The sequence below is a fragment of the Watersipora subatra genome, chromosome 4, assembly GCF_963576615.1.
Source record: "Watersipora subatra chromosome 4, tzWatSuba1.1, whole genome shotgun sequence".
In the NCBI taxonomy this organism is placed as follows: Eukaryota; Metazoa; Bryozoa; class Gymnolaemata; order Cheilostomatida; family Watersiporidae; genus Watersipora; species Watersipora subatra.
In genome coordinates, this window is record NC_088711.1 from 5,131,280 (window position 1) to 5,140,625 (window position 9,346).

The following is a 9,346-nucleotide window of genomic DNA, read 5'->3' on the forward strand; positions in this document are numbered from 1 at the left end:
GTTTTTAGAATTTCCAACTTAGAAATTTCAAGTGAATGAGCTTCGACTGCAATTTTTAGTACTTATCCACCAAAAATCACTAAAAAGTTGGAAAGGCACAGCTGCCCAGCCGCCCCAGGGAAGACAGGCCTGGAAGATATCTATTCATAACCGAAAGCTTGGCTTGCTCGCAAGATGTTTATGCCTCACTACATATACTCAGAACATTATTTTGACGCACCAATCTCACCGTCCCCATCATCATCTATGCCATTATGAAGTTCTTCATCAATCAATCCATCACAGTCATTGTCCACTCCATCATTAACCAGACTTGTGGAAACTTTACAGTAAGAGCCAGTCTTTGCCAGTCTCATTCCTGAGGATAAATACACTACTAACCATCTCAACATAGAGGAGTAAACATTGCCAATAAAACCAGAGGCGGGTGCCATGATGGTGTCTTTATATTCTCAAAGAAGTAAGGCAGGTGCTATAATGGTGCCTCTATTCTCGAAAAACTAAGGCCTCTAAAGTGCACAATTTCACCAACCACACATGTACCTCCAAACCAAATAGACAAAGTATGTTGGCTCTAGCTGTGGGAAGTAAATACAAGCAACTAAACAGAAATCAGCTCTAAAGAATTGTGGCAAACAATCTGACTGCGTAAGGAGCACCAACCTGCCGGGAATCCATAGGTCTCAAGATCTCCATGTCCATACATCATAGCATATATGGTTACAGTTGGGTTTGCATGGTTAATACTATGAGTGCCGTTTATGACAGCAATTGTTCTTGCAGAATAACCAGTGTTTCCTATGACCTGCCAGTCACTCTGAACCTACATCATACCATTTTCTCATCCATTACTCGCTGCAGACACTGTGAACATGTCTCTTCTTACTCAACTAACCATCAAGAACTGGTAAACCATCTGTTCACACTCGCAACAGAGCTCTATGGTGATTATCACTTGACAAATTTTAAATACGTGAATTGAGCAAAACAGTGTATAAAACCATCCTTAGTTGTTACATAACACGTCTTACAAGAAGTTCTCTTAAAATAACATGAATCTTGTAATGGCTTCTGAATTCCTTAGTCCTTCCTATTCTGGCACAACATTCACATTGGCTTCAAATTGCCACATTTATTGAAGATATTGAAAAGAGAAATGATTATGCTAAAGGTCTGCCTCTACTAGACCAGAATGGAGCATACTATAATAACAGTAAACACATGCTGTATGCATAGTATCAAACAGGATATGCACTGACAATTGAGAGGTATATAACTTGTACGATAAATAAAACCACGTCCATTTTATTCTCAGCCCAATGAAATTATTGAGCTTCAATATTTGACTTCTAGATTCATATTTGATCACAAGTTAATAACCAAAGGTGTGAAATAACATTAAATACTCGTATATCCGGTTTCATTGCTTTGTATTTCAGTGCATTTTAAAGTCAAGACATTCAATAAACTAAAATTATCACAACCAAACAATCAAAACCTCGCAAATATGAAGTATTTGAAACATTAGCACCCGCTAAAAGCATGAACAACTGGTTGTACTGGCTAAAAAAAGGTAAAACTGGTGATATCTTGAACACAATTAGACATGCGTAACACGGGAATAAAAAGTGCATCATAAATGTCAAATGCTACAATATTCTAATCCACTCTGAAGCTTTCATATGGGTGGGTGGGCAGTATCCGTGTAAGAGCTGGGAATCGCAGCCAGGTTTTATAGCGTAACAGAAAAACAAGCTAGCATCTGTTTGACCTATAATATTCAGTTTGTCAATAAACAAGGAACTACTGTCTCATTTTCAGAAATCAATCTAAAGATAGAATTACTGCTATTTATGCAATGTTTAGACTAACTTGTCACGATATATTTTCTGAATTCGGTACCCAACACAAAGTTGACCTCTATCTATTCCGACACTAAAATAACTTGTTCTCTCCTAACCCTCTTATCTATAAATAGTTCAAAAAGAGGGACGACTCTACATTGACGATTTTGAAATAGCTACATATAGTTGTGAAAGTGGGTAGTCTTTTGGACCAGAGAAAAAGAGACTACAAATGTAATGCAACCACCTACAACTTGGTGAGAAGATGTCACATGCAAGGTTAGCCATGCAACAAGAACACCTACCCAGCTATTGTTATAGAAAGTATCCCCTTCTTTCAGATTGAGTTGCTGAAGAGTGGTGTTTAGAGCAGCACCGTTCAACAGGATGCCATCTCGCTCTCCGCTCTTCATTATTATGTTTACGTAGTTTCTGACACAGACATAACAAGAAGTGACAACTCCCAAAATAATATTAATGTAACAACCTTAAACAACATGATTATAGCCTTTTACAGACAAATGTTAATAATAGCAAAACAATCATGTGGTTAATGGCATGATCACTGAATACGTCTATTGTCTATATAGAAGTGGGTAAGTGTTACCGGTAAGACGAACTAATTCCAGCCGGAGTTGTAAAAGTGTAATAGTTGGCATACTGCTCCTTAGCGGGGACGATAGCCATAAGTGGGTCAGCCCTTGTCCCATCAGTCTTACCTGTGTATATATGATAAAGAATCTGATTTTAATAACGATATGACTGCAAAACTGTTTGTATTAGATGAACTCTTTTAACTCTGTTACCTGCGATTTTATATTTGACACCATGTTGTGTTGTTGTTGGAATTTTAGCAGTCAAGGATTTCTGAAAAAGGAGTTGCCTGCACTCTCTATAGAATAAAATCTTTAGAAAATTTGGGTGGTTTCCGTGGATCACACAAGTGTCACACAACAGCAATCTACTGAGCAAAAGGTTCTATATTAATTAAAACCCAAAATCTTGAAATATTTCAACTAGCCCTTCGCAAGTGATTTTCATGAAAATAAAACAAGTAATGCTGTCTCTAGGTAAAATTATACTAAAATATTGTATTCCACCAATTAAACAAACTCGTGTGTACGGTGATCATACTTGTACAGCGAGTGATCATCAGCTTGTACAGTGATCATCAACTTGTACAGGGATTGTCAACTTGTACAATGATCATCAGCTTGTACAGTGATCATCAGCTGGTACAGTGATCATCAACTTGTACAGTGATCATCAACTTGTACAGTGATCATCAACTTGTACAGTGATCATCAACTTGTACAGTGATCCTCAGCTTGTACAGCGATCATCAACTTGTACAGTGATCCTCAGCTTGTACAGTGATCACCAACTTGTACAGTGATCATCAGCTTGTACAGTGATCATCAGCTTGTACAGTGATCATTAGCTTGTACAGTGATCACCAACTTGTACAGTGATCATCAGCTTGTACAGTGATCACCAACTTGTACAGTGATCATCAGCTTGTACAGTGATCATCAGCTTGTACAGTGATCATTAGCTTGTACAGTGATCCTCAGATTGTACAGTGATCATCAACTTGTACAGTGATCATCAACTTGTACAGTGATCATCAGCTTGTACAGTGATCACCAACTTGTACAGTGATCATCAGCTTGTACAGTGATCACCAACTTGTACAGTGATCATCAGCTTGTACAGTGATCATCAGCTTGTACAGTGATCATTAGCTTGTACAGTGATCCTCAGATTGTACAGTGATCATCAACTTGTACAGAAGACCACTTGCTTGTGGTTTTTCAGACAGCACTACAATTAACACGATGCTGAAATGATGCTGCTGATCTTCCGAAATTCTTATACACCTTCCCTTGTATTAGCAGCAAGGTTAGTAATACACGCTAGCATGTGCCATTTTCCTGACATTTGTACATTTGTATGTCTCCCAAAGGTTAAATACTGAAATAGCATTTCGAATTAGCAAAATGGCATAACTGGTACTATGGTACGCACCCATAGTGCCAATTATGCCAAGATGTCTAGAGGAAAGAGACAGGTGGGGCAACCATACAGATGCTAGAACTCACTGTTAGCACCATAAAGCTGACTATCAGGAAGGTAGTATTTGTACAGTGGTTGTAGAGTTAACAGTACAACCAATAGAGCAATGCTACTGAACTTGATATAAAAGTTATGGCGGGACTCTAAAAATTAATAGACTAGTACGCTGGCAGGACTGTACATCGGAAAAGATTGTCATGAGTATTAAGTATGCGCACAATCATTCTGAGACATGAAAAGTTGGTCCGGTGGCACAATAGGTAGCGTGCTTGGCTGTGGATCCGGATATTTGGGTTCAAATCCTGTGCAGTGCAGCATGCTTTCCTAATGTTCTTAGTGCGGCTTTGGATAGACAGACATGACTCTTAGTATAGTAAAGATTAGATTATTATCATCTCAGTTGATCTGCTGTCAGTAGTGAATATATGGTTAATGAAGTCAGGAAAGAGACTTGCCTGTCTCTGAATACTGAGCAATGAGCACAGCCTTTGAGGTGATGACTTGGGTTACTTGTGTCGCGTTGGTAACCAGTTCCTTGAACTCTCCAGTAGATTTCAGCACTTCTGATGAACTACTATTATACTCATTTGATGAACTGTAGACATCAATGGTGACATTGTCATCCGCAGCTGTTCAAAAGCATTATTACATGTAGACAAAAATGGTTATCCGCAGTGTAGCCAATAGGAACTATACTCATAATAATATTAATGCCAAAAACTCGAAATGGCAAACCTACACATTTGTTAGTACTATCGCTGTTTTTTGCTACTAGGTCTAATGTAAGTTACAAGTATGTCTGCTTTTAACAGGCAATAAAATAATGCTCACCAATTATTCTAAGGATGGACCTTTGTCTTTCAACAAAGTTAGAAATAAGAAACTCTCTGCCCAGCGTATCCAGAGGTGGAATCATCTCAATCAGGTGATCTCCTGAGTCACTGTTTGCGATTGACGTCTTTTTATTACCTAGAGACGATAGTTAGTCATTTTAATCAAAAGCACACCTAGTATGTTAGTCTTCTATGCACAATCTAAGCATATAGGCATCATGTAGGACAAATAGGAATCAAATACCTGATAGCACGGCAATAGGCTTGTCTGCTGACACCAAAGCACCTGTTAGGTCATCAACATTAACTGTAACCAAAATGCATACACACAGCGTTATTCTATTATTCTAGTCCTAACAGTGCAATATTAGATATAATACAGTCTTTCTTCAGACCTTAAGTTATCAAGCTGTACATAGTAGATCATGAGCTAAAGCTATCAGACAATATATTCTATTCACACAAAATGTTCTCTTTAAACTTTGACTACAATAAGCATATGATTGCAAGAATTGTCCTCTCATGGCGTCTCTTGGCTTCCAGGAAACTCCAGATGTGCTGTAATAGTTTACCATTGGGAATCTAAGCTTTAATAAATCAATCAACTTGTCAATAATAAAGTGATATCCACCTAGTCTTACCTGCTTTGGTAGCTCGTCTCACTCTGCTAAGTTGTCCCTCTTCATCGAGGGATCGTCTTCTTCTCCCAGACTTAATGTAATCTCCTTTGTACTGGTAGACTTGACCACGATTCAATAAGAAATTGTTCTTGATGACTTGTCCTCGCAGCGTGATATTTATATTGGTGTTGTCATACACCGGACTGACCACTGTATACAGGTTTTCATAATTATATGATAGTAATGGCAAAAAACTGGATGTATTTTTTGTGGCTTCAAGAAATTCAGCCTCAAAAACTACAATTACTGTAGCAAACCACAGTCTCATTTTCATATACATGTACAACATGTACTGAACACTGCTGGTACTTTTTGATTTGCTATTGTATGCATATGGGATGGAGCTAATTCCAATTGCAAACCTCTCAAGACTAGAAAAATTACAATAGTTTTGTCTTATTATATTTGACAGAAAATGGTACAAGATAACCAAGTAGGCAGTGGGTAGCAGCTGTACACTTCTAGTGGGTAGCAGTGGGTAGTAGCTGCACACTTCTAGTAGGTAGCAGTGGGTAGTAGCTGTACACTTATAGTGGGTAGCAGTGGGTAGTAGCTGTACACTTCTAGTGGGTAGCAGTGGGTAGTAGCTGTACACTTCTAGTGGGTAGCAGTGGGTAGTAGCTGTACACTTCTAGTGGGTAGCAGTGGGTAGTAGCTGTACACTTCTAGTGGGTAGCAGTGGGTAGTAGCTGTACACTTCTAGTGGGTAGCAGTGGGTAGTAGCTGTACACTTCTAGTGGGTAGCAGTGGGTAGTAGCTGTACACTTCTAGTGGGTAGCAGTGGGTAGTAGCTGTACACTTCTAGTGGGTAGCAGTGGGTAGTAGCTGTACACTTCTAGTGGGTAGCAGTGGGTAGTAGCTGTACACTTCTAGTGGGTAGCAGTGGGTAGTAGCTGTACACTTCTAGTGGGTAGCAGTGGGTAGTAGCTGTACACTTCTAGTGGGTGGCAGTGGGTAGTAGCTGTACACTTCTAGTGGGTAGCAGTGGGTAGTAGCTGTACACTTCTAGTGGGTAGCAGTGGGTAGTAGCTGTACACTTCTAGTGGGTAGCAGTGGGTAGTAGCTGTACACTTGTTGATGAATAATTAAAATCAAACCCAAAAAAATTACTTGAAGTGTGTCATTCAGTACAGCTGCTAGTTGAAGATTTTTAGCTGTGATAAATTGAGACTCATACACAATAGGTTGCAGATTAAACAAACCAGCTGAAAACACTCAGTGAGCATGTCACTTCTATTCTGGAAAGGTGAGAGAAGAGCAACTTGATGACCCAGAAAACTCACCTAGCAATGTTCCAGAATTTGATTGCGTTGTCGGCCAACAAGGAATCACATAAGAGAGTCCAAGGACATCTGTAGGTAATGCGAGAAAGACATCTGCACTCATGTACTGCAATGTTATATATGTAGTAAAAGAGAAGATATAGTATCAATGCATCAGATACTAAATGATAGCATAAAATAGTACACATCAAAGAAATACCAAGAACTAAAAGTCGCATTTACCAATCCACCATAGCCAACATTTCAACTCACCTGTCTGTTGCTGCCAAAAACTACCACATCATCACTTGCCATGAGCACTTGACTTTTTTTATTTGTTGTTTCAAACTGGTCATTCATCAGTTGCCCTTCATCAACTGCTAGCTTGATGACTTTACCTCGTGATACACTCCCAGACTGCAAGCAACAGACAAACAATGGCAGTAGCTACATTACTCGTGTGTGCAGACAGCATTCATATAAGTTTCACAACCAATCAAGCAATTGTAGTCACCATTTAACTCGATTTTAAAAAATCAAAAGTTACATAAGACTAATTACAGAGGCAAAAGTGATAACTAATCACAAGAGTGTGTTTGTTCTGTTTACATCAAATGTTATTCTATTTCTTGTTTTAAGGAAACAAAAATGACTATGTTGTACAACTGATTATGTTGTACAAAAGAAATTAGAAACGCCTAGCTGGTCCATACTTACCCCACCCTGTACTCTCCTAGGACTACTACACAAAAAAATTATTGTCACTCTTAGCCTATTGTAACTTATAACCTCTCCAATCATGAAAACTGCAAAACTGACCTTGACCTTACTCCCGGATGTAAAGTTAAAGGAAACTGGACCTTCCCTCTGTGTTGTAACAAAGACTTCGAGAAGAAAAGTTTCTTTTTTCCAAACTGGGGTCACTCCAAAGGCAAAGATAAACTCTGTTCCCTCATTATCAGGGACTACAAAATACACATAAAACACAACATTTACCAGCTATAATACTTATGACATTTATTCTATATTAAAGCAGTGGTATTAATGGGCAAATAACTCCCACTGATTATACATCCGCATCATATATAATTTGTAGGCTATTGAATTGAATCTATTGAAGCTGGTGCAATAATACTTAGAGCAACTACCTTCGTGCTAGTATATACTAGTTAACATGAAAGTAGTTTTGTTGAATCAGTTACATTTCAATTATATTTATTTGGAATCAATACTGTGCTCTAGATAGCAATGTAGAAAGGTGCTGGCTAATGACATACATGTAACCATGTTCTTTTTGTCAGAGCGATACAAAGAGGCTTGGCAACAATGCTGAGTTGTATCAAATTAAAAGTGCTTTGAATATCTCAATATGTATAAATATTTATTTATTGGAAACAAATTTCTTTTGTAATTTTTTGAGCAAATTTTTTTTGATTTTTGCGCAAGTGAAGGAAAGAGCTTGACTTGACTTTAAAATAAAGTTACTCAGGGTATGGATTCAATAAACATGACAAGTTATAGATTAAGGCACATATTTCTATATTCCCATGTTAATGGAATATTATAAAACGGAAAAGCGTTTGCTCAGCTCCTTAGAACTGTTATTGTGAAACTAGAGCGGAAGATAATTTGAGTAACATGGCTGTTATTATATAATAAGATCTAGAGCAGTGTTAAATACTGTGCTCTGTTATGGATATTCTAAGGTAGTAGACATGTGGTTGACATTGATAGTAGAGAAGTTCTCTTTTAATTCAACTGTTGGCTATAACTAACCTTCAAAGATTTAGATATTTTGGTTTGATATATTTATGTGATGAAGTAAAAATACTAATATAACCAGCACAAGGAACTGCATCCTGTTCTATAATTGTTGATATAAATTTCTATAATACAGTGCAGGCCTTAAATGGCAATATATTAACTATAAATAAATAAAACTCGGCTCAATATAATCATCAGTCGAAAGTAACGGATGAACATGTAATACTGAACTATTATTTACAGTTTATGTATATTGTGAACGGTTCAGTACAGCATATGTCTATAGATCCAAAAAGGAATATAGACAAGCACTATTTAAATTCATCTTAAACAAACAAAACATGAAAAAAACAAGTTCTCTTTTAATTTAACAGCGGGCTATCATTAACTTTCAACAATTTAAATGTATTCGTGTTCTATGTGATGACAACAAGAAGTTTATTATATATATAATAATGGCCCATAAAATATTTTAACATAAGTGTTCAACTGCTTAACACAAGAGAAGATTGAGAGATCATGTAGTTCGTCTGATTTTCATCTTAAATGTTTTTCAATCTCAACGACTTGTCAAATATCCCAAATCAATTGTTAGTGATGTAAGATTTGAACTGTGATATTAGGCAGCTGATTTATCCGCTGGATATTATGTGCCAAAAAGAGGTGATTTTTCTTCAGTCAGACTTGGGCATAGTTCTGCAAAAATGACTTCAGTAATATTAATGACTACGGCGACAATGAAAGTTGCAAATACAATTTCATTAAAAAAAACAAATTAATGTACTATTCAATTTACTTTACACGTACCTCCGCCTTGTACCGATACTCCAATAAGCGCTATCAGACTTGGTAGACCAAAAAAGCATGCCTGGGTAGCCAGTCCCATT

The 9,346-nt window shown here is 37.4% G+C and overlaps 1 long non-coding RNA gene across 1 annotated transcript; it reads right to left on the bottom strand.

The window, feature by feature from the left end:
• Positions 1–4,789: 4,789 nt before the first annotated feature.
• Positions 4,790–5,431, bottom strand: LOC137392847 (uncharacterized). Its single transcript, XR_010978255.1, has 3 exons — positions 5,395–5,431; positions 4,998–5,060; positions 4,790–4,889 (listed from the first exon to the last, which is right to left on the bottom strand). It is a non-coding gene; the product is annotated as an uncharacterized lncRNA (long non-coding RNA).
• Between the last annotated feature and the right edge of the window lie 3,915 nt (positions 5,432–9,346).